Raw genomic sequence first — 26,225 nt, forward strand, 5'->3', positions numbered from 1 at the left:
AACACCCTAAGAGAATTTGGAATGAAGCAAATGCTTGGGTATAATGCTGGCTATTCCTTTACTTTGTAAAATTGTTTTTCATAATAAAAAAATAGAGGCTACACAATGGAATACCACTCAGCCATAAGAAAGAAACAAATCCTACCATTTGCAACAACATGGATGGAGCTGGAGGATATTATGCTCAGTGAAATAAGCCAGGCAGAGAAAGACAAGTACCAAATGATTTCCCTCATCTGTGGAGTATAACAACAAAGCAAAACTGAAGGAACAAAAACAGCAACAGACTCACAGAACCCAAGAAGGGACTAGCAGTTACCAAAGGGGAGGGAGGGAGAAGGAGACTGAGGGGTATTACGATTGGCACACATGGTGTGGGGGGGCGGATCATGGGGAAGACAGTGTAGCACAGAGAAGGCAAATTGTGACTCTGTGGCATCTTACTATACTGTTGGGTAGTGACTGCAATGGGGTATGGGGGGACATGATAACATGGGTGATATAGTGAAGCATATTGTTTTTTTCATGTGAAACCTTCATAAGAGTGTATATCAATACCTTAATTAAAAAAAAGGACAGGCAATTTCTGTAGGTAAATTAGGATGTTGAGATACATGTAGAAAGTTGGGATGCCACGGGGGAAGATAAGCATTATAATCCAGCTACAAATAATGTTACTAAATGAAAGCTGCAATACCCACAAGACTAGCTCTCTGTAACACCTAGGCATTAGGCACGTTGAATGAGCTTTAAGACACGCAGAAAGAAATCAGGCAGGAAATTTCTTCAGTTTACCTTTTTTGTATCCCATGAGACAGCTCCCTTCCACCCCTCCAGTTTCCCATCCACTTTTGACATGAAGACTGTAGCTCCATCTGACCTGACAGCTTGGCCACATTTTGTACTGATAAACTTTGAAAGGATGTTTAAGTTATTTAGACTTTCTACATTTCTTGTTCTCCTTTTGTTTTTAACTTCTTTTATTAATTTTGAAGTATAATGGAAAAAGCAGACAAGTGCACAAAATATATAGTTGAACTTTACAAAATGAACACTTGTGTGATCGTCATGCAGATCAAGAAATAGAACATTGTTAACACCCCCAGAAGCTTCCATCATGCACCCTCCCAATCATTAATCCCTCTATTCCCCAAGATAACCACTTCTAACTCTATATTTTAATTTTACCTTGTTTTTGACTTTTATATAAATTGGGATACACCTAGGAATGGAATGCTGCTTCATGTGATATGCATGCATTCAGTATTTGTAATTATTACCAAACCATTTTTCCAAAGTGACTATATCAATTTACATAGTCACCAACAATTTATGAAGTTCGCATTGTGCCATATCCTTGCTAACACTTGGTATTGTCAGTCTTGTTAATTTTAGCATTAAGTAAATATTTTAGAGCCTAAGATTCTAAGATGGCCAGTTCTGCAAGGATTTCCTCCCTGGATTTTTTTAAGTCTATTTGAAATAATTTTAGATGTGCACAGAAGTTGCAAAAATAGCACAGAAAGTTCCCATGTACCTTTACCCACTCTGCCCCAAAGGTAACATTTTATGTAACCATAGTATAATTATCAGTACCAGGGCCTTGACATTGCTATAATACTATTAACTAAACTATGGGCCATACTCAGATTTTGCCAGTTTTTACATGTATTTGTGTTTGTGTTAATAATTGAAATTTTATCACATGTATAGGTTTGTGTAACCATGAGATAAATGAGGCTAAAGGGCATGCCAACGGAAAAGTAGTAGAATCTATAATAGTAGACGAAATGTAATTTAATATTTAAGTAGCTTTTTAAATTATTATCAGAAGTCATTGAAGAGAAAGGGGGCTAGTTGTCAGGAAAGCTAAATACTTATACACATTTTCAAATTCTTTGCCTACCTGTTGGGCAGCTATGGGCATGGACAGATTTCCCAGTCACTGGTTGAAGTCCACTATTAATTAGGGCACAAGGGCACACTCAGAAGGATTTGGTGGACAGGTGGTGATTTCCAAAGCAGCAGGCCCTTCAATCCTGCCTTAGTTCTTGAAAAATTTTCTGTGAGGCCAATAAGGTAACTTCCTGCTGACACCTCTACAGTGATTCCTCATTCTTCCCACCATTATTGTATATAATGTTCAGATGATACCCCAGTTTCTCTGTTTGGCCCAGACCTCTCTCCTTAGTGTCACACCAATGTATCCAAATTGATGATTACACTTCTGGTATTTTCTTCCAAGCAGCCAGAGAAGAAGGCCATTAAAAGCTCCAGCCTACATCATACTATGGCTGCCAGAAAAAAAGCATCAGTGTTATCAAATAATAGGGAAACATTTTATGAACTCTGCTTGAGTGCTGTGCTCACAGGAGTTACTCGCATGGCCAAGGCCTAGCCAGCGTGGAGTACAAGTCTCCCCTGTAGCAGGTGCAGTCTGTGCCCTACCCATTTATTCTTGGCCACACCAGAGGCTTCCTGTGACAGTTCCTGTATATCTCATGGGTCTCTCTGCCTGAGGGAGTCCTCTGGCCCTTAGAGTGAGCTCAGCTAGCAAGATAGGCTAAAAATGCCTCAGAGGTAGCTCAGCCATGTCCAGTGAGGGCCAGGACTTGGAGGAGGAATAGCCCTGCTTCCTTTTCCTTCAGTGGGGTAATTCTGAGGTGTATTCCATCCAGTCTTGCAGAAGGGCTCAGCTGGGGTTGAGCCCAGTTACCCTCTGTGGAGACCTGCTCACTGAGGCAATCCTTGTGTTTTCCCCCTTTCCCCTTACTGCATTTCTGGAATAATCTCCCATATAAACTGTACCCAATCCTTGTTTCAGGATCTGCTTTCTGAGGAACCACAACTAAGATAACTCCTGTAAAGGGAGGAGGCCATCTGTTTGAAAGCCCCATCATGACCATATAACCAAGAAAGCATCTTAGACCCCAAAACTGCTTTTGGTTGCGACAGTATCCTTGCTTACATCTCACTTTCAACCTTTGCTCTTAAGACATATTAGAGTTTAATGTTGACTTCTGTGGGGAGTTGGGCAATAGGTTAACATCCCAGACTCCTCTGAGCTGGCCAGTTCCCTAAAACCAAGGAAGAATCTAAGGAATGTATGCTCAGAACTCCAAGGAAGAAGTGGTGGAATGTTTTCGCAGGGGCTGAAGGAAAACAAAGAGGACTATTAGGCAGGAATTACTTGGCTTTTAAGCAGTCAAACCATATAGAGAATTCTGGGTCTCAGGAGAGCATCAGAATATGGTGGATAAAATGCTGAGCAGAGAATGAATGCCATCTCTGTTCAGTGTGGGCAGCTCACTAGTGACAGAACAAACATGTTAGAAAGATCATGGGCTAGGTGGGGAGGGAGGGAGAAGGGGATTGAGGGGTAGTATGTTTAGTACACATGGTGTGGGGGATCACGGGGAGAACAGTGTAGCACAGAGAAGGCACATAGTGGATCTGTGGCATCTTGCTGCACTGATGGACAGTGACTGCATTGGGGTATGTGTGGGGACTTGATAATATGGGTAAATGTAGTAACCACATTGTTTTTTCATGTGAAATCTTCATAAGAGTGTATATCAATCATACCTTAATAAATAATTTTTTTTAAAAAAGAAAGATCATGGTCTAGAAAGGGTGAAAATGAGGCTCAGCATGAACCTCTGAGCATGTTCAAAAGTCCATAAGCTTTCCACGTCAATATGCTCAGCCGCACAAAACCCCAGATACCTTCGTGTGTTTTCTACCAGTGTCCCCAAGGGTAAGATTCAGGAGGTGAGGTACCAAAAGGTAGCAATCAGGAGAACTATGCCTAGCAAACCTGCTGGCTCTGTTCCCTGATTACAGGAGACCCAAGTAGGGAATTCGTCGAGTAGAACCCCACTGAAGTTGAGCTCAAGAAATGTGTAGAAAATGGTGTTTTAAATTAAGGGTTGAGATCTTTGGGGTCCTGGGGCTTGCTGGCACACTGCCCTCTATATTTTTTTAATAATGTGGATTGATCACAGGAGAGAAGGCTGCTGTGACCAGGTCTTGTACTTCAGTAGCTGCCAAGTGCGAAGACTGCCCCAACCATCAGGTAGGGTCTGTAGGGCAAGCATTATGTGCAGTGGGTGGCAAAATGCCCCACGTCTAGGAAGGGTGTCATAGGAGAAGTTCATATTTGAACTTAGAATTCAGGCTTCCAGTCAGCCTTGCTAGCAACTATGACCCATCTGAACCTCAGTTTCTTCTGAGACACAAGGGTGAATTCAGCCTTCAGACACTTGTATTCAGCAGTGTTTTTAAGTTTTTACTTAATTGCAGATATTTCAATAGTGAGAAGTTTTATATAAAAATCCAGAATTTGGGAGCCAGAGTCATCAGGCTGGGATATTCAAGGAGGCCTGGAGGAGAATCCCCAGCTGCTCCTAGCGCTGAGACAGGCAGGTGAGAAAAGAGCTAATATCTGAGCTGCTGTACTGACAGGATTTTTTTTTTCTTTAAAGAAAAAGAAGGAAAAAAAACCCCGGGAATCTGGGCCACCCAACAGCGGTTGTTCAAGATGAGTACTGGCTGCTGTTTTAGGTGGGGCTGGCCCTCTCCAGCTCACCACAGCCCTGATGGGTCCTACCTCCCTCACTTAAGACTTCTGCTTGCCCCTGTAGCCTTTGAGTTTATGATCCTTGAACTAGATGGTTCCTCTAGCTCTAACATCGAATAATAACAACGATGGTTACTACTTTTCAAATGGTTCCAATGTGCCAGGCACTGTGACAAGCAATTTACATACACTAGCTTGTTTGAGACTTACAAAGCCTTGTAAGGATTATTAATCATACTTCTTATATAAGAAAGGATCAGACCTGTAGATAAGTTTACCCACTGTCACACAAATCAGTAAGCAGCAGAGCCAAGATTTGAATCTCAGGCTGCCTAGGTCTAAGGCATGATTCTGTCCATCACACTAGCCTGACACTATCACTGTATCTTTGTCAGCCTAACTTTAGTGCAGCTGGAACCAGTACTGCAGCTGGTATTTTATAAATCTACCCCATATTCAGGAACAAGGTATAGAAATGCTTGGTGGGTGTGTGTCCAGACATCAGAAAATCAGGAGGTGGGGAGGTGATGAGGAACATTGTTGGTCACAGCATCTGACACACACACTTCACAGTACCTGAGGCCAAAGTACTTCAGGCTTGGTACAAGAAAAGATGAGAGATGAATAGAGGCTTCCAGGGAGGCAGTAGTGGGGAAGCAGATCAGTCCCTTGTGAGGCCGGGCATTTTGAGAGGCCTCAGGGAGAACCCCCAGCCGCTCCTAGTGCTGAGACAGGCAGGTTGGCGGTGAGAGCAGTATGGCTAATATCTGAGCTGTTGGTGTTGGCAAGAACTCTCCTGGCTATGGGCGATGAGGAGAGTAGTGAGTGGGAATCAGGTGGCTCTCTGGGCAGAGGAGCAATATGAGCCTCTAAGCCGCGGGGCCTAGGGGTCTCGCCCCTGCCTTCCTCATTCTTGCCCTGTCCCCTTCTTGCCTGAGTGGTCTGTGGTGATCTTTGCAGGTGAAAGTACCATCGGAGCGCTTACAGGTGCAGAAACAGCAGTTTACCTAAGGCACTGGCCCGTGCAGTGCATGGAGATGAGAAGGGAAAGGAGGAAAGGATTGTCCAGAGGCCCTTGACCCCAGCCCATGGGCTCAGCTGCGACTTGCTTGGTGGAGTTGGTAGCAGGGAGGATGAGGCGTTGTCCGGGGGCAAGAGCCCCGCGAGGTTCTGTGGCCCAGTCCGGTGGGTGACCCCAAGCCTAGAACCCGGTGTCTCGGCAGGGATCCCGCATCCCAGTCCCGGAACGCCCCCTGCGGGGCCGAGAACGCTGCTGGCTGGTGGCGGCGCAGCGAGGGGAGGCCGGTGCAGAGCTTCAGCCCCTCCCCGGCACTGGGTGCGCCCCAACCCACCTGCGCGAGGGCGCCCTGCCCGGGGGAGGAGGGGCGGGAAGTCCGAGGCGGGTCGGATTCCCAGCCAGCTCTCTCCTCACAGGAGGCGGCCCATTATCTGGCGTCGTTAAAGAGCAATTAGATGGAAATTAAGCCGAGAACAAGTATTGATTATCTCATTAAGGCAGGGGAAGCCCGCCCTGTCGGTGAGAGTTTACCGCCGCTCACCCCATTATCTGCAAGGTGAAAGCCTGTGGTTATCAAAATCCAGCTAGGTATCGATCTTACCTCCATTCCCGAACTGGTCCTGTCCCCTTCCTCCCGGAGAAATGGTTCTAGAGTGGGTGACACCGGTGTGTGATGAAGTGAAAAAAGAGCTCAGACCCCTACTGTGTCCGTCTTAGCCCTCTTTCTGTAGTACCCTTCGTATTCTGCTCCCAAATCATTATTTTTCCCTGATGCTACTGGGGCGGGGAGAGCGGGAGACCAGAGACAGTTCCCATCCCTCCAGGGCAGGAGAGAGGGGGATCCCCTAGTTTTACATCCAAGGGAGAGAAAGAGCTGAGAGTTAAAATAATTTGCCTCTGTTGACACAGTATAGGGTGTCCCTGGACCCCTAAACCCTTATCCTGGAGGGAGAGGGAAAGGCTTATTTCTTCCTCACCACAGACTACAAAGGAAAAAATCACACACCCCCATAGACTCCCCAAGGCTTAGAAACCTCAGAGTTCAGAATGGGCTTCCTTAGGGTCCAAGATGATGTGACCTTCAGAGAAAAATCTTAGCATGTTCGAAAAGTTGTCATTTTTGCATCTAGGTGTCTGTGCTACCTCAGGCAAGTCACTTGTCTTTTTAGGCCATGCAATCCTCAAAAGAATGGATTCAAAGAGCTCTAAGTCTCCTGGGCCACAAACAACATGATCTGTGGGACTAAATGCTGAGCTCCATGCTGGCAGGCATTGAGGATGCAGCTGTGTCCCCAGCCCCTGCCTGTCCTCCAGGAGTTTTTATGACCTTAAAGGGGAGAAGACATTGAACTGATAATCATGGAAATAATAAGTAACGATTATAATATTAATTAGAAGAATGCAGGTGTATGAGGGTGTTTAAGAAAGGGGTGGGGGAGCTTGCACAGGAAGCAGATGTTTCAGTAAAGAGACAGAATACACCCGTTGCTCATTCATTCATTCAACAGAATTAGTGTAGGTGCTCCAGAACCCAGGTGAACAGTATGATGGTCCCTTCCGCCTGGAGCCCGTAGTCCGTTGGGGGACAAAGACGTCAATGATATAATCACACAAATAAAGGTAAAAGCACATATATCGTAGGTATACTGAAAAATATGACAGAGAGCAAATAAGTGATAATAAGAGAATTGAGAGGGGAGAGGGGATCAAGGGAACCTCTCCGAGAAAGTGATGGTCAGTCATTTAAGATCAAGAAGTCCTTTAGTTGAGCGCGTGGGAAAGCAGGGGAAGTCCCCTGGAGAGGGTGCTCCTTTCCCTACTCGCTTTGCTTTGGAGCACGCCTAGGTCGGAGACCGAGCCGGGTATAGGGCGGGGGGCGGAAAAGGAGGCGGAGGGAGGGCTGGCGGGGCAGGTGTGCCCGGCCGGCACCGGGTGGGCCGGCGCGGAGGGAGCGGCGCTGCAGAGGTATCTGGGCTCATCTCCCTGCCCGGGAGCCGGACAACTATTAATCTTGGTTGACAGTTTCTAATGTCCTAATTGTGAGGTGGGGGGAGAGGCCCAGTCTGCCCTAAAGGTAGAAGCAGCTAATGGGCCTCTTCATCACCGCCAGGAGCGGGTCCCTGGCGGAGCCGAGCGGCGCTGCAGCAGGTGAGGCGCGGAGCTGGCGGAGGCTCTTAATGAAGCATCCCGGCCTGCAGCTGACCGAGAGGCGAGCGCTGGGGAGGAAGGCGGTTCCAGGAGGTGTAGGGCTCGGGGGCTCACCTGGGCGTCCTACAGCGAGGAAACTTCCTGGGGGCTCGGTGGCCGGTAAGAACTGCGTAGATAGACTTTTCGGAGGTGAAGAGTTGGGCGGGTTATGGGAAAAGGGAGTGTCTGGAAGGCCGGGCACAAATTGGGCGCCCCCACATGTTTGCTGACCTATAAGGCTTCTGCCTGACGGGTAGAGCGGGGAGATGTTGGAACAAGTATGAATTCACAGGCCTCCAGGACGCCAGTGTTTTCATAGCGCCTTGTCTTTTCATAGCCCTTACTCCTCTGTGACTCAGTTTCTCTTCTGAAACGGGTTTGTGAGCCCCCCCTAGCATGTGCTAGAGGGACCTGTCCTTAACTCAGTCCTCCCAACGCTGTCCTCTTCCCTCCCCCTCCGCCAGCCTTGCCCAAACTGCCGGAGGGAAGAGAGTGGGAGAGAGAGGGGCTGGGCCCACACCGCCGGTTGGCGCGGCTCCTCCGCCCTCCCCTGGGACCTGCGGCATCCTGAAGCCCCAGCTTCTCTGAGGGCTTCACTGTCTCCGGTTCGCTGTCAGCCTGCCTCCTGCCCCCAATCCCCCTCCAGCCGCATCAGAAATGTATTGTATTCTCACCTAATCCTGTTCAATTATAGCATAATAAAACACATAATAAAAACGTAATTCATTTTTCTCCCATGCCCCTCATCTCCCAGCATCTTGCTCGGGATTAAAATTTTGTCTTAATGTTTGTGGCACCGCAGTCCTGGCGCCTCCACATCTTTAATGTATGAACCAGGGAGCAAAGGGACCTGGTGGCTCTGCTGTCTTTGCGCTGGGAAGGTGCCCAACTGTCACCTTAGAGGGAGCAGTGCAGACCTGCATGGGTCCCAGCCACCCTTGCCCTTCCCTGAGATGGGGGTGCTCAGAGGCCCCCATAGTTCCTCGGGCAGGGAGGTAACATGTCCTTCCTTCCAAGGGACCCATTGTGGCCTCCAGAAGGGACACTGTGGGGCAGGTCTTTGGGATAGAGTTTACCAAAGAGAGTGGGCTACCTGGTGCAGCCCAGCCAGAAATGCAGAACAGATCCAGGCAAGGAGGGGACCCACTGTCCTCAACCTCCACTCTCTCCTTTGCTTCTGATCTTCTAAGTTAGCACTACCACCCGCATTCCACTGGGACTCTTGACCACATTATGAACAACCTGGATCCCTGAAACAAGGTTAGAACTTCTCACAAGGAATTATTGAGAATTCAGTGAGATAAAATTTCCTTCAAAGGCACAGTAACTGGTGGGTTTACAGAGAGCAGGTCTGATACCCAAATACAAACCATTGATATTCCCTCATTCCTTCTTCATTTCTTCATTCATTTAGGGCAGGGGTTCCCAAACTTTCTACATTCATGGAACCCTTAGTTTTTCACAGTATTGTAGGCCAGGAGAAATATCTAACAGTTCCTTTTAAGTACTTAAGTCCAAACAACTTGATGAGCTGTTTGTAGCTGTTTGAAAAGCTAATACACATGAATTGGAAGAAAAAAATTTTCTGCCACTCTTAACCTTTGTAATTTAATGGGATGTGTGTTCCTGTTGGGCTCTACATTACTTCTCAAAAGAATCAGCTTGGATACTGCCCTCATTTCCTGTTCCACACTAACTTTTGTGTAGTTATTGCGGTTTGTCACAGCAACCATCAAAAATCCAGTTTTGCAAAAATATTGAAAGTAATGCAGCACAATCTAATTTTGAAACTGTGAACTCAAGCTAGTAATTTGTGCAGTGCCCAACAGAAGTCAAGTATTGTTGGATTTCCCTTGAAAACTTAAAATGTCCTATGGCAGTCCTATGAGTTCATTGTGGCACTTTGTGGTGCCTCAGTACACAGGTCAGAAACCACAGATTTTCCTAACTACAGGGAATCTGCCTGTTTTTGTTTTTTTTTTTTTTTTTTTTTTTTTTTTTTTTTTTGTTTTTTCAAAATTAGTATTACAGTTTTATTGAACTGATATGATTTCATATTTACATGTATTTTCCCTTACACTGAAATTCTTAGTTCTTAATGACATTAATATAATTACTTTTTTATACCTACTGTATTTATCAGTTTCAGAATAATAACACTGCAGGAGTCTGAAAAATGGCCTTCCAATAGATACCCACATCCTAATCCCTAGAACCTGTGCATATTAACTTAGCTTGCAAAAATGATGTGATTAAGTTATGGATCTTAAGCTGAGAAATTATTTTAAATTATCCAGGTAGGCCCCCAAAGCAATCATATGTATCCTTATAAAAGGGAGAGAAAGGAAGATTTAGAAGAAGAGAAGAAGGCAATGTTGCCATGGAGGCAGATATCGGAGAATGCTGGTAGCCACCAGAAACTAGAAGAGGAAAGGCACAGATTCTCACGTAGAGCCTTCCAGAGAGTACAACTCTGTCAACACCTTGGTTTCAGCCCAGTGACACTGATTTTGTACTTCTGGCCTCCAGAACTATGAAAGAATAAATTTATTGTTTTAAGCCATCAAGTTTGTGTTATTCTGTTAGAGCAGCCACAGGAAATTAATGAAATTAATGTAAATACCTCTATGTTACTAATAACATGATTACTAAAAATGATTAAAAATTACTTTTTTGTCCCTGGGTACCTTAGTCTATACAGGCTGCTATAATAAAATATCACAAACTGGACAACTTATAAGCAACAGAAATTTATTGCTCACACTTCTGGAGGCTGGGAAGTTCAAGATCAAGGTGCCAGCATGGTTGAATATTCTGATGAGGGCTGTCTTCCTGGTTCATAGCAGGTGCCTCCTTCCTGTGTCCTCACATGGCAGAAAGGGAAAAGATCCCTCTGGAACCTCTTTTTAAAGGGTTTAATCTCATTCATGAAGGCTCCACCTTCCTGACCTTAGCACTTACTAAAGGCCCCATCTCCTAATTCTATCATCTTTGAGAGTTAGGATTTCACATATTAATTTTGGGGGGTAAACATTCAGAGCGCTATACTGGGATATATCCCACCATGAGTACATGGTCAAATTACTGTATTTTAATGACATTTAAAATAATTCCTGTGTAGTTATGCTACCAATTCGATACATATTTGGTCCATTTGTTTCATTTTGATTTTTTTTTTTTTTTTTTTTTTTTTTTTTTTTTGAGAGGGCATCTCTCATATTTATTGATCAAATGGTTGTTAACAACAATAAAATTCAGTATAGGGGGGTCAATGCTCAATGTACAATCATTAATCCATCTCAAGCCTAATTCTCGTCAGTCTCCAATCTTCTGAAGCATAACGAACAAGTTCTTACATGGTGAACGAATTCTTACAGAGTGAATAAATTCTTACATGGTGAACAGTACAAGGGCAGTCATCACAGAAACTTTCGGTTTTGATCATGCAATATGACCTATAAACCATCAGGTCAAATATGAATATTCATTTGATTTTTGTACTTGATTTATATGTTGATCCCACATTTCTCCTATTATTATTATTATTTTTATTTTTAATAAAATGCTGAAGTGGTAGGTAGATGCAAGATAAAGGTAGAAAACATAGTTTAGTGCTGTAAGAAGGCAAATGTAGATGATCAGATGATCAGGTGTGTGCCTATGGACTAAGTATTAATCCAGGCTAGACAAGGGCAGCAAAACATCCACGGATGCAGAAGATTTCTCTCAAAGCAGGGGGGGTGAGGTTCTGAGCCTCACCTCTGTTGATCCCCAAATTCTCACCTGATGGCCCCCCTGCGACTGTGCCTGTCTTAGGTTGTTCCTCCCTTGAGGAATCTTACCCGTCTCTGGCTAACCAGTCATCTTCCGGGGCCATACAGGGAAATGTAAAGTTGGTAAGTGAGAGAGAAGCCATATTGTTTGCAAAGGTTAGCTTTTTACTTCTTTGCAGATTTATGCCCTGTGGCTTCTATGCCCAGCACTTGTCTCGAGGTATCTTTACCACCTGGAGGAATTATGATACTCGGTAAATTCGATATGAGGCACGAATTCTATTTAAAGTTTGTAATTAGGAAGGAAGAAGAAAAGCTATAGATGTAGCATATGAAGGAAACTTGGGAGGATTGATTATTTCTTTGACATATCTTCTTGTATAGTACCTTAAGTATGTATAGGTTTTAAACTACTAACTAATTTGCACACACATATTGACATAATAGGAATACGGTGACATAAACAAAGCAAATCTATAATTACCAGCCATCTCCAGTGAAGCCAAGAAAACCATTTAGGCACCCTAGGCATTTGTGAAAATTTATCTATGATATGATGGATATTTTCCAACTGTACTTGAACCATCAGACAAATTAAAGCAGCCCATTTCTGGGATCTGTTCACATCCCATATGTTCTTTTAACCATAGATAGTCTATAGTCATGAGATTTTGGGGTGCTACAACTTGCACCCTCCCAACTCCTGGTTGAGTTCCAACAGTACAGATCCAGTCAAATTCGTTGTCTCACTGTATGCACATGCCAGCCTAGACATCTCCCTCCTCCTTCTCATGGCAAGTCCAGGAGATGGTGGGCTGGATGCAGCCACAACCGCAGCATCGTCCGGATCCCTGTGGAGGCTTTTTGATGATCATCCCCCGGCAGGAGTCCTCCAGAGAGTGCTGATGCCGGAAGCTCCTCCTCATATCGTATCTTAGTTCATTTTCTGGGTATCCAAGCTAGGCCTTGATCTTCTGCGTAGAAACAAACAGACCCTTTGCCCACACTTTGACATGCCCTCTATACCACTGTGCAGAACTCATTGGAGGTCAGCACACAGTAACTGCTTTTTTTTTTTTTTATTAAGAGAAAGGAATATTATCAGAAAAGAGTACCTCCATAGCTGATCATCTGACACCCTTTAAGTGATCAACATTAAGGATATTTAAAGCATGCGTTGATCTTTGATTTACCAATAGTTTTATCCTGTTAAGGAGTAATCCCCCTTTTCTTTCTTTCTTTCTTTTTTTTTTTTTTTTAAATTTTTAATCTACACTTACCTGAAGAATACTATGTTTACTATGCTCTCCCCTATATCAGGTCCCCCCTAACAACCACATTACGGTTACTGTCCATCAGCTTAGCAAAATGTTGTAGAGTCACTACTTGTCCTCTCTGTGTTGTGTAGCCCACCCTCCCCTTTCTCCCTCCCCCCCATGCATGCTAATCTTAATACCCCCCTTCTTCTTCCCCCCCCTTATCCCTCCCTGCCCACCCATCCTCCCCAGTTCCTTTCCCTTTGGTACCTGTTAGTCCATTTTTGGGTTCTGTAATTCTGCTGCTGTTTTGTTCCTTCAGTTTTTCCTTTGTTCCTATACTCCTCAGATGAGTGAAATCATTTGGTATTTCTCTTTCTCCGCTTGGCTTATTTCACTGAGCATAATACTCTCCAGCTCCATCCATGTTGCTGCAAATGGTTGGATTTTTCCACTTCTTATGGCTGAGTAGTATTCCATTGTGTATATGTACCACATCTTCTTTATCCATTCATCTACAGATGGACATTTAGGTTGCTTCCAATTCTTGGCTATTGTAAATAGTGCTGCGATAAACATAGGAGTGCATCTGTCTTTCTCAAACTTGATTGCTGCGTTCTTAGGGTAAATTCCTAGGAGTGGAATTCCTGGGTCAAATGGTAGGTCTGTTTTGAGCATTTTGATGCACCTCCATACTGCTTTCCACAATGGTTGAACTAATTTACATTCCCACCAGCAGTGTAGGAGGGTTCCCCTTTCTCCACAGCCTCGCCAACATTTGTTGTTGTTTGTCTTTTGGATGGCAGCTATCCTTACTGGTGTGAGGTGATACCTCATTGTAGTTTTAATTTGCATTTCTCTGATAATTAGCGATGTGGAGCAACTTTTCATGTGTCTCTTGGCCATCTGTATTTCTTTTTTGGAGAACTGTCTGTTCAGTTCCTCTGCCCATTTTTTAATTGGGTTATTTGTTTTTTGTTTGTTGAGGCGTGTGAGCTCTTTATATATTCTGGACGTCAAGCCTTTATCAGATCTGTCATTTTCAAATATATTCTCCCATACTGTAGGGTTCCTTTTTGTTCTATTGATGGTGTCTTTCGCTGTACAGAAGCTTTTCAGCTTAATGTAGTCCCACTTGCTCATTTTTGCTGTTGTTTTCCTTGCCCGGGGAGATATGTTCAAGAAGAGATCACTCATGTTTATGTCTAAGAGGTTTTTGCCTATGTTTTTTTCCAAGAGTTTAATGGTTTCGTGACTTACATTCAGGTCTTTGATCCATTTTGAGTTTACCTTTGTATATGGGGTTAGACAATGGTCCAGTTTCATTCTCCTACATGTAGCTGTCCAGTTTTGCCAGCACCATCTGTTGAAGAGACTGTCATTTTGCCATTGTATGTCCATGGCTCCTTTATCAAATATTAATTGACCATATATGTTTGGGTTAATTTCTGGGGTCTCTAATCTGTTCCACTGGTCTGTGGCTCTGTTCTTGTGCCAGTACCAAATTGTCTTGATTACTATGGCTTTGTAGTAGAGCTTGAAGTTGGGGAGTGAGATCCCCCCTACTTTATTCTTCTTTTTCAGGATTGCTTTGGCTATTCGGGGTCTTTGGTGTTTCCATATGAATTTTTGAATTATTTGTTCCAATTCATTGAAGAATGTTGCTGGTAATTTGAGAGGGATTGCATCAAATTTGTATATTGCTTTTGGCAGGATGGCCATTTTGACGATATTAATTCTTCCTAGCCATGAGCATGGGATGAGTTTCCATTTATTAGTGTCCCCTTTAATTTCTCTTAAGAGTGACTTGTAGTTTTCAGAGTATAAGTCTTTCACTTCCTTGGTTAGGTTTATTCCTAGGTATTTTATTCTTTTTGATGCAATGGTGAATGGAATTGTTTTCCTGATTTCTCTTTCTATTGATTCGTTGTTAGTGTATAGGAAAGCTACAGATTTCTGTGTGTTGATTTTGTATCCTGCAACTTTGCTGTATTCCGATATCAGTTCTAGTAGTTTTGGAGTGGAGTCTTTAGGGTTTTTTATGTACAGTATCATATCATCTGCAAATAGTGACAGTTTAACTTCTTCTTTACCAATCTGGATTCCTTGTATTTCTTTGTTTTGTCTGATTGCCGTGGCTAGGACCTCCAGTACTATGTTAAATAACAGTGGGGAGAGTGGGCATCCCTGTCTGGTTCCCGATCTCAGTGGAAATGCTTTCAGCTTCTCGCTGTTCAGTATAATGCTGGCTGTGGGTTTATCATATATGGCCTTTATTATGTTGAGGTACTTGCCCTCTATTCCCATTTTGCTGAGAGTTTTTATCATGAATGGATGTTGAATTTTGTCAAATGCTTTTTCAGCATCTATGGAGATGATCATGTGGTTTTTGTCTTTCTTTTTGTTGATGTGGTGGATGATGTTGATGGATTTTCGAATGTTGTACCATCCTTGCATCCCTGGGATGAACCCCACTTGGTCATGGTGTATGATCCTTTTGATATACTGTTGAATTCTGTTTGCTAATATTTTATTGAGTATTTTTGCATCCACATTCATCAGGGATATTGGTCTGTAATTTTCTTTTTTGGTGGGGTCTTTTCCTGGTTTTGGTATTAGGGTGATGTTGGCTTCATAGAATGAGTTTGGGAGTATTCCCTCTTCTTCTATTTTGTGGAACACTTTAAGGAGAATGGGTATTATGTCTTCTCTGTGTGTCTGATAAAATTCCGAGGTAAATCCGTCCGGCCCCGGGGTTTTGTTCTTGGGTAGTTTTTTGATTACTGTTTCAATTTCTTTGCTTGTAATTGGTTTGTTTAACTTTTGTGTTTCTTCCTTGGTCAGTCTTGGGAGGTTGTATTTTTCTAGGAAGTTGTCCATTTCTTCTAGGTTTTCCAGCTTGTTGGCATATAGGTTTTCATAGTAGTCTTTAATAATTCTTTGTATTTCTGTGGAGTCTGTCGTGATTTTTCCATTTTCATTTCTGATTATGTTGATTTGTGTTGACTCTCTTTTTCTCTTAATAAGTTGGGCTAGAGGCTTATCTATTTTGTTTATTTTCTCAAAGAACCAGCTCTTGGTTTCGTTGATTTTTGCTATTGTTTTATTCTTCTCAATTTTGTTTATTTCTTCTCTGATCTTTATTATGTCCCTCCTTCTGCTGACTTTAGGCCTCATTTGTTCTTCTTTTTCCAGTTTTAATAATTGTGATGTTAGACTATTCATTTGGGATTGTTCTTCCTTCTTCAAGTGTGCCTGGATTGCTATATACTTTCCTCTTAAGACTGCTTTCGCTGCATCCCACAGAAGTTGGGGCTTAGTGTTGTTGTTGTCATTTGTTTTTATATATTCCTTGATCTCTATTTTGATTTGTTCATTGATCCATTGATTATTTAGTAGCATGTTGTTAAGCCTCCATGTGTTTGTGAGCCTTTTTGTTTTCTTTGTAGAATTTATTTCTACTTTCATACCTTTGTGGTCTGAAAAATTGGTTGGTAGAATTTCAATATTGTGGAATTTACTGAGGCTCTTTTTGTGAGCTAGTATGTGGTCTATTCTAGAGAATGTTCCATGTGCACTTGAGAAGAATGTATATCCTGTTGCTTTTGGATGTAAAGTTCTATAGATGTCTATTAGGTCCATCTGTTCTAGTGTGTTGTTCAGTGCCTGTGTGTCTTTACTTATTTTCTGCCCGGTGGATCTATCCTTTGGGGTGAGTGGTGTGTTGAAGTCTCCTACAATGAATGCATTGCAGTCTATTTCCCTCTTTAGTTCTGTTAGTATTTGCTTCACATATGCTGGTGCTCCTGTATTGGGTGCATATATATTTAGAATGGTTATATCCTCTTGTTGGACTAAGCCCTTTATCATTATGTAGTGGCCTTCTTTATCTCTTGTTACTTTCTTTGTTTTGAAGTCTATTTTGTCTGATATTAGTACTGCAACCCCTGCTTTCTTCTCACTGTTGTTTGCCTGAAATATGTTTTTCCATCCCTTGACTTTTAGTCTATGCTTATCTTTGGGTTTAAGGTGAGTTTCTTGTAAGCAGCATATAGATGGGTCTTGCTTTTTTATCCATTCTATTACTCTATGTCTTTTGATTGGTGCATTAAGTCCATTTACATTTAGGGTGACTATTGAAAGATATGTACTTATTGCCATTGCAGGCTTTAGATTCGTGGTTACCAAAGGTTCAAGGTTAGCTTCTTTAGTATCTTACTGCCTAACTTAGCTCGCTTATTGAGCTGTTATATACACTGTCTGGAGAGTCTTTTCTTCTCTCCCTTCTTATTCCTCCTCCTCCCTTCTTCATATGTTGTGTGTTTTGTTCTGTGCTCTTTTTAGGGGTGCTCCCATCTAGAGCAGTCCCTGTAGGATGCCCTGTAGAGGTGGTTTGTGGGAAGCAAATTCCCTCAGCTTTTGCTTGTCTGGGAATTGTTTGATCCCACCATCATATTTAAATGATAGTCGTGCTGGATACAGTATCCTTGGTTCAAGGCCCTTCTGTTTCATTGCATTAAGTATATCATGCCATTCTCTTCTGGCCTGTAGGGTTTCTGTTGAGAAGTCTGATGTTAGCCTGATTGGTTTTCCTTTATAGGTGACCTTTTTCTCTCTAGCTGCCTTTAAAACTCTTTCCTTGTCCTTGATCCTTGCCATTTTAATTATTATGTGTCTTGGTGTTGTCCTCCTTGGATCCTTTCTGTTGGGGGTTCTGTATAATTCCATGGTCTGTTCGATTATTTCCTCCCCCAGTTTGGGGAAGTTTTCAGCAATTATTTCTTCAAAGACCCTTTCTATCCCTTTTCCTCTTTCTTCCTCTTCTGGTATCCCTATAATACGAATGTTTTTCCTTTTGTATTGGTCACATATTTCTCTTAGTGTTGTTTCATTCCTGGAGATCCTTTTATCTCTCTCTATGTCAGCTTCTATACGTTCCTGTTCTCTGGCTTCTATTCCTTCAATGGCCTCTTGCATCTTATCCATTCTGCTTATAAATCCTTCCAGGGATTGTTTCACTTCTGTGATCTCTTTCCTGACATCTGTGATCTCCTTCCGGACTTCATCCCACTGCTCTTGCATTTTTCTCTGCATCTCATCCCACTGCTCTTGCATTTTTCTCTGCATCTCATCCCATTGCTCTTGCATTTTTTTCTGCATCTCTGTCAGCATGTTCATGATTTTTATTTTGAATTCTTTTTCAGGAGGACTAGTTAGGTCTGTCTCCTTCTCAGGTGTTGTCTCTGTGATCTTTGTCTGCCTGTAGTTTTGCCTTTTCATGGTGATAGAGATAGTCTGCAGAGCTGGTACAAGTGACCGCTGGAAGAGCTTCCCTTCTTGTTGGTTTGTAGCCTTTTCCTGGGAGAATAGCGACCTCTAGTGGCTTGTGCTGGGCAGCTGTGCGCAGACAGGGCTTCTGCTTCCTGCCCAGTTGCTTTGGGGTTTATCTCCACTGTTGCTGTGGGCTTGGCCTGGCTGGGGCTGTTCCTCCAAAATGGTGGAGCCCCGTTAGAGGGGGAGCAGCCAGGAGACTATTTATCTCCTTAAGGGGCCTCTGTGCTCCCTGCTGCCCAGGGGGTTAGAGTGCCCAGAGATCCCCAGATTCCCTGCTTCTGGTCTAAGTGACCTGTCCTGCCCCTTTAAGATTTCCAAAAAGCACTCTCCAAACCAAAACAACAACCGCAACAATGAGAGAGGGAACAGAAAGGAAAAAAAAAAGAAAAAACACGCGATTTTTTTTTTTTTTTCCTCAGGTGCCGGTCCCAGGCACCCGCGCACTGGTCCTGCTGCCCTGTCTCCCTAGCACCAGGGTCCCTGTCCTTTCAAGGCTTCCAAAAAGCACCCACCCACCGGTCCCGCAGGGAAGGAACGCTCAATATTCTTTGTCCTCAGGCACTGGTCCCACGCACCCGCTCACCAGTCCTGCCGCCCTGCCTCCCTAGCACCGGGGTCCCTGTCCCTTCAAGGCTTCCAAAAAGCACTTGGCAAAAAGAGAGAAAAAAAAAGGGGAAAAACGCGCGATTTCTTCCGTCCTCAGGTGCTGGTCTCAGGCACCCACCCACCGGTCCCACAGGGAAAAATGCGGGATATTCTTTGTCCTCAGGTGCCGGTCCCAGGCACCCGCTCACCAGTCCCGCCGCCCTGCCTCCCTAGCACCGGGGTCCCTGTCCCTTTTAGGCTTCCAAAAAGCACTCGCAGAAAAGAGAAAAAAAAAAAAGGGGAAAAACGCGCGATTTCCTCTGTCCTCAAGTGCCGGTCTCAGGCACCCGCCCACCGGTCCCGCAGGGAAAAACGGGGGATATTCTTTGTCCTCAGGCGCCGGTCCCAGCCACCTGCTCACCAGTCCCGCCACCGTGCCTCCCTAGCACTGGGGTCCCCGTCCCTTCAAGGCTTCCAAAAAGCGCTTGCCAAAAAGAGAAAAAAAAAAAGGGGAAAAACGCGCGACCTCCTCCGTCCTCAGGCACCGGTCTCAGGCACCCGCTCCCAGGTCTCGCAGGGAGAAACGCGGGATATTCTTTGTCCTCCGGCGCTGTTCCCAGGCACCTCCTCACCGGTCCCGCCACCCTGCCTCCCCAGCAACGGGGGCCCGTCCCTCTAAGGCTTCCAAAAAGCGCTCGCCAAAAAAAAAAAACTGCTCCGGTTTCTCTCCACCCGCCGGGAGCCGGGGGGAGGGGCGCTCGGGTCCCGCCGGGCCGGGGCTTGTATCTTACCCCCTTCACAAGGCGCTGGGTTCTTGCAGGTATGGATGTGGTCTGGATGTTGTCCTGTGTCCTGTGGTCTCTATTTTAGGAAGATTTTTCTTTGTTATATTTTCATAGCTCTATGTGTTTTTGGGAGGAGATTTCCACTGCTCTACTCACGCCGCCATCTTGGCTCCCGCCTCCTCATTTTGATTTTTAAGGGTTATTTAAAAAATTTATTATTTAGTTTTGTTTTATAATTTCGTAAAACATTTTCTTGGCCCAAGGTCAAATCTGCCCCGCGGAAGCGGCGTCACAGCCCAACCCGGTCGCCGGCAAGATGGAGCCGGGGGCGGGCCTTTTTGTTTTTGTTTTTACACAAGCCTCCTTAGTGATCTTGGAAAGTCTGGGAAAGTTGAATAGAGGTCATGTGATTTGGCCAAAGGCAAAGGACTTGAATCTTATCCACAATTCGGACAAGAATTTATCTGAATAAATTCAGAGGAGTCTGACAGCTTAGGGTTCAAGTATTGGAAACTAGTTTGCAGAAATGGGGCCTTGAAAGAAATCATTAGCAGTGAAGAACAAGTCCAGCAAGATGAACCAGACTCAGCAGAAGGCTGGAGTATCATGAGAAGTAATACTTGTAGGTCTATTATAGGATGATGTTTAATCTTACTCACTACTATCCAGCACCCAGTGCACACCCCTGTGCCTTGGTGCCCTGAAAAAGAGCCCGTGAAAATGAAATTATATCACCAGAGGCCCAAGCAACTCTGTTGTGGGATCACTTAATAGGCATTGGACAAGAATAAGGGGAAGGTGTCCCCTTTCTATCATGCCTTAAATGATGACAGCTCAGTACCAGCCCCAAGAAGCTGCAGAGGTAGAGGGTAGGTCAGCACCACAGGAAACTAACTGCTGAAGTGAAAAGTTGCTGGTGTGTGAAAGGAAGCAGAAAGACAACAAAGTTGGAGACTGTGGCTCTGATTACATGTGAAATACTCTCCTTCACTGCCGTGCATTTGGGACTTCTGTAGAGACAGAGAGGGAGGGCTGAGCTCCTCTTGTTGGCCATCTTATGTAGGGACAAATCTAGAAACAAGCTTCACTTTGCCTGAGGAATTGTTCAAGCAACACTATCCCCAAGATTCTGACATGCCTCCCTGGGAGTGCATATTTTCTCTGTCCTCCAGGCTAAAAATCACTAAAGCTGTAAGCCATTGTTTTTGTGTGTGTGAATGTGTCACAAAAAGAAACAATGAAAGAAATTAGGTTTGTTGAGGAGTTAAGATTGAGAACCACCATGTTAGTGACCTTACCTAGGATCAACATATGAGTGGGGTTTAGGGCACTTTGGGATTCCACATTCATTTGTTCAGCAAACATATATTGAGTAGTTGCTGTGAATCAGGCACTATTATATGTGCCGTGGTCATATAAAAGTGAAGATATGAGTTGCTGTTTAATGGGTATAGAGTTTCAGAGGTGCAAGATGAAAAAGTTATGGAGATCTATTTCACAACAATGTGAATGTACTTAACACTAACTACTGAACTGTGCACTTAAAAATGGTTAAGGTGGTAAACTTTATGTTGTGTGTTTTTTATCACAATGAAAAAAATAATGAAGATATGGTGCCTGCCCTCAGGAGGGGTTTCATTTAAACTGGAGAGAATCATCTGTACAGGACCAATAATAATACATGTTGTAGTAAATACCAATCAGGGTGATTCTTAGTTCACAACAGTTGCCCTACTTTGGAAACAAACCCAGTCACAGAGATGGACATGAAGTAATAATGTCTAATGTCTTTGCAACTTGACCCCAGGGTAGACAACTGTTCTAAGTTGTATCAATTTTTGAAACTTGAATGATCAGAGACTGGAGCTAGTTGAAGCTGTTACTTCAATGGTGATGCCCATAAACTCCAGTTGCTGAGGTCCCTATAGCTGCTCAGATTCCTGCCTTTTCAAAGGCTAGGTTGGTTAGCTGCATCTCTGGTTCTGAGAGATACTGCAGAATCCTTCCAATACCTTCCTTTCAATTCTTCCTTCCCCTATTTACTGAAGTTAGCCACAATCATTTCTGTTGCTTTCCACAAAATAACTTAAAACCCAACCCAGAAGTGCTCCTTCTGGGAAATAAAAGTTGTCAATTCAAGAAGAGAGTATTGAAAGCAGCCAAAGAGAGAAAAAAGATTACTTGTAAAGGAAACCCCATCAGGCTATCAGCAGACGTCAAAAACTTTACAGGCCAGAAGGGAGTGGCATGATATATTTAATGTAATGAAACAGAAGGACCTCCAACCAAGAATACTCTACCCAGCAAGACTATCATTTACATTTGAATCAGGGATTAAATAATTTTCAGATAAACAAAAATTGAAGGAATTCACCATCACTAAGCCAGCCCTACAGGATATGTTAAAGGAACTGCTCTAGATGGAAATGTTCTTAAGACTAAAATAGCTGTCACCAGTGAAAATAAAACCACAGTAAGGGTATTAGACCAATTAATTACCAAGCAACTATAAAATTAAATCAACTACTCATAAAATCAGTTAAGGGATACACAAAAAGTGCAGAATATGACACCTAATATATAAAGTATGGAGGAGGAAGAAGAAGTGGGGGATGAAGTACCTCTAGATTGTGTTTGAAATAGAGTAATTAGTGATTTAAGATAGACCATTAGATAGTAAGGAAAAACTATCCTTCAATATTTGGTAACCACAAATCTAAAGTCTACAATGGCAATAAGTACATATCTATCAATAATCACCTTAAGTGTAAATACTGAATGCACCAATCAAAAGACATGGAGTGGCAGAATGGATTAAAAAAACAAGGCCCATCTATATTTTCCCTACAAGATACCCATCGCAGATCCAAGGACATACACAGACTAAAGTGAAGGGATGGAAAAAGATAGTTCATGCAAATAATAGGGAGAGAAAAGCAAGAGTAACAGTACTTATATCAGACGCAATAGATTTCAAGACAAAGTCCAAGAGACAAAGGACATTATGTAATGATAAAAGGGTCAGTCCAACAAGAGGATATAACCATTATAAATATCTAGGCATCCAACACAGGAGCATCTAAATATGTAAAACAAATACTAACAGAATTAAAGGGGGAAATAGACTGCAACACATTCATTTTAGGAGACTTTAACACACCACTCACACCAAAAGACAGATCAACAAGACAGAAAATAAGTAAGGAAACAGGCACTGAACAACACATTAGAACAGATGGACCTAACACATATCTACAGAACAGTCCACCCAAAAGGTAGGATACACATTCTTCTCAAGTGCACATGGAACATTTTCAAGAATAGATCACATACGAGGCCACAAAAAGAGCCTCAGTAAATTAAAAAAGACTGAAATTGTATCAAGCAGCTTCTCAGATGACAATGGTATGGAAATAGAAATAAATTATATAAAGAAAAAAAAGCCTACAAATACATGGAGGCTAAACAAAATGCTTCTAGATAATCATAGATCAATGACAAAATTAAAACAGAGATCAAACAATATATGGAGACAAATGAAAACAACAACTCAACAGCCCAAAACCTGTGGAATGCAGTGAAGGCAGTTCTAAGAGGAAAGTATATAGCAGTACAGGCTTACCTCAAGAAACAAGAGCAATCCCAAATAAACGTCTGAACTCACAATTAAATAAACTATAAAAAGAAGAACAAATGAAGCCCAAAGTCAGTAGAAGGAGGGACATAATAAAGATCATAGCAGAAATAAATAAAATTGAGAATAAAACAATAGAAAGAATCAATGAAACCAGGAGCTTGTTCTTTGAGAAAATAAACAAAAAAAACTTTAGCCAGACTTATCAAGAAAAAAAGAGAGTACACACATAACCAGAATCAGAAATGAAAAGGAGTAATCACAACAGATAGTATGGAAATTCAAATAATTATTAGAGAATACTATGAAAAATTCTATGCCAATAAATTGGACAACTTACAAGAAATGGACAACTCTAGAAAAATACAACTTCCAAGACTGACCCAGGAAGAAATAGAAAATCTGAACAGACCAATTATCAGCAGTGAAATTGAATTGAAAGTAAAAAAAGAAAACTACCTAAAAACAAAACTGCTGTCCCAGATGGCTTCACAGCTGAATTTTATCAAACATTTAAAGAAGAACTAATACTGATCATTCTTAAAGTATTCCAAAAAGTAGAAGAGGAGGGAATACTTCCAAACCCATTCTATGAGGCCAGCATCACTCTAATAACAAATCTAGGCAAAGACACCACAAAAAAAGAAAATTACAGACCAATATCCCTGAAGAACATAGATGCAAAAATACTCAACAAAATATTAGCAAACTGAATTCAAAAATACATCAGAAAGATCATCATGACCAAGTGGGATTTATTCCAGGGATGCACAGATGGTACAATATTCATAAATCAATCACTATTATATTATCACATAAACAAAAAGGACAGAAATCACATGATAATCTAAATAGATGCTGAAAAAGCATTTGACAAAATTCATCATCCATTCATGATAAAAACTCTTAACAAAATGGGTATATAGAGGGTATGTATTTCAACATAATAAAGGCCATATATGACAAATCCACAGCCAGCATCATACTTAATAGCAAAAAGCTGAAAGCTTTTCCTCTAAAATCAGAACAAGACAAGGATGCCCACTCTCACCACTTTAATTCAACATAGTATTGGAGGTCCTAGCCACAGCAATCAGATAAACAAAGAGATAAAAGGCATTCAAATTGGTAAGAAGTTAAACTGTCACTATTTGCAGACAACATGATATTATACATAGAGAATCTCAAAGACTCCACCAAAAAACTATTAGAACTAATAACTGAATTCAACAAAGTTGCAGGATACAAACAAAGTTAAATCACAGAAATCTGTTGCATTCCTGTATACTAACAATGAATTAGCAGAAAGAGAAATCAGGAAAACAACTCCATTTACAGTTGCATCAAAAAGAAGAAAATACCTAAGAATAAACCTAACCAAGGAGGTGAAAGACCTTTACTCTGCAAACTACAAAACACTAATGAGAGAAATTAAAGATACCAATAAATGGAAATCTTTCCCATGCTCATGGATAGGAAGAATTAATATTTTTAAAATGGCCATCCTGTGTAAAACAATTTGCAGATTCAATGCAATCCCTATCAAAATACCAACAGCATTCTTCAATGAGCTAGAATAAATAGTTCTAAAATTCATTTGGAACCACAAAAGACCCCAAATAGCCAAAGCAATCCTGAGAAAGAAGAACAAAATGGAGGGGATTATGCTCCCTGATTTCAAGCTCTACTACAAAGCCACAGTAATCAAAACAATTTGGTACTGGCACAAAAACACACCCATATATCAATGGAACAGAATAGAGAACCCAGATATAAACCCACACATATATGGTCAATTAATATACGATAAAGGAGCCATGAATATACAATGGAGAAAAGACAGCCTTTTCAACAACTGGAGTTGGGAAAACTGAACAACTATGTGTAAGAGATGAAACTGCATTATTGTCTAACTCCATACACAAAAAGTAAACTCAAAATGCATCAAAGACCTGAATGTAGGTCATGAAACCATAAAACTCTTAGAAGAAAACATAGGCAAAAATCTCTTGAATATAAACATGAACAACTTTATCCTGAACACACCTCCTTGGGCAAGGAAACAAAATAAAAAATGAACAAGTGGGACTACATCAAACTAAAAGCTTCTGCATAGCAAAGGACACTATCAGCAGAACAAAAAGGCATCCTACAGTATGGGAGAATATATTTGTAAACAATTTATCCAATAAGGGGTTAACATCCAAAATATATAAAGAATTCATATGCCTCAACACCCAAAGAACAAATCGATTAAAGGGTGGACGACCTGAACAGACACTTCTCTAAAGGAGAAATACAGATGACCAATAGGCACATGAGAAAATGCTCCACATCACTAATTATCAGGGAAATGCAAATTAAAACCACGGTGAGATATTACCTTGTACCAGTTTGGATGGCCACTATCCAGAAGACAAGAAACAACAAATGCTGGCAAGGACGCAGAGAAAGGGGAACCCTGCTACACTGTTGGTGGGAATGTAAATTGGTGCAACCATTGTGGAAAGCAATATGGAGGTTCCTCAAAAAACTAAAAATAGAAATACCATTTGACCCAGTAATTCCACTCCTAGGAATTTACCTGAAGAAAACAAGGTCCCTGATTCGAAAAGACATATACACCCCTATGTTTATCACTGAATTATTTACAAGAGGCAGGATATGGAAGCAACGTTAAGTGTCCACCAAGAGATGAATGTATAAAGAAGATGTGGTACATATACACAATGGAATGTTATTCAGCCATAAAAAGAAAAGAAAGACTGCCATTTGCAACAACATGGACGGATCTAGAGGGTATTATGCTCAGTGAAATAAGCCAGGTGGAGAAAAACAAATACCACATGATTTTACTTATTTGTGGAGTATAAAAACAAAGCAAAACAGAAGGAACAAACTGGCAGTAAACTCATAGACATGGAGAAGGGACTAGTAGTTACCAATGGGGAGGGGTTGAGGAATGTGGGGAGGGAGAGAGAAGGGGATTAAGGGGCACAATAATTCACAGTCACAATATAAGCAAGTCACGGGGAGGGTAGTTCAGCATGGAGATTACAATTAATGACTGTGAC

The 26,225-nt window shown here is 42.3% G+C and overlaps 1 long non-coding RNA gene across 1 annotated transcript; it reads left to right on the forward strand.

Moving 5' to 3' along the window:
• The first annotated feature begins 7,570 nt into the window (after nt 1-7,570).
• LOC108409570 (uncharacterized) lies at nt 7,571-8,517 on the forward strand. Its single transcript, XR_005056751.2, has 2 exons — nt 7,571-7,904; nt 8,249-8,517. It is a non-coding gene; the product is annotated as an uncharacterized lncRNA (long non-coding RNA).
• Nucleotides 8,518-26,225: the final 17,708 nt, after the last annotated feature.

Source organism: Manis javanica, chromosome 7, assembly GCF_040802235.1.
Source record: "Manis javanica isolate MJ-LG chromosome 7, MJ_LKY, whole genome shotgun sequence".
Taxonomy (NCBI): Eukaryota; Metazoa; Chordata; class Mammalia; order Pholidota; family Manidae; genus Manis; species Manis javanica.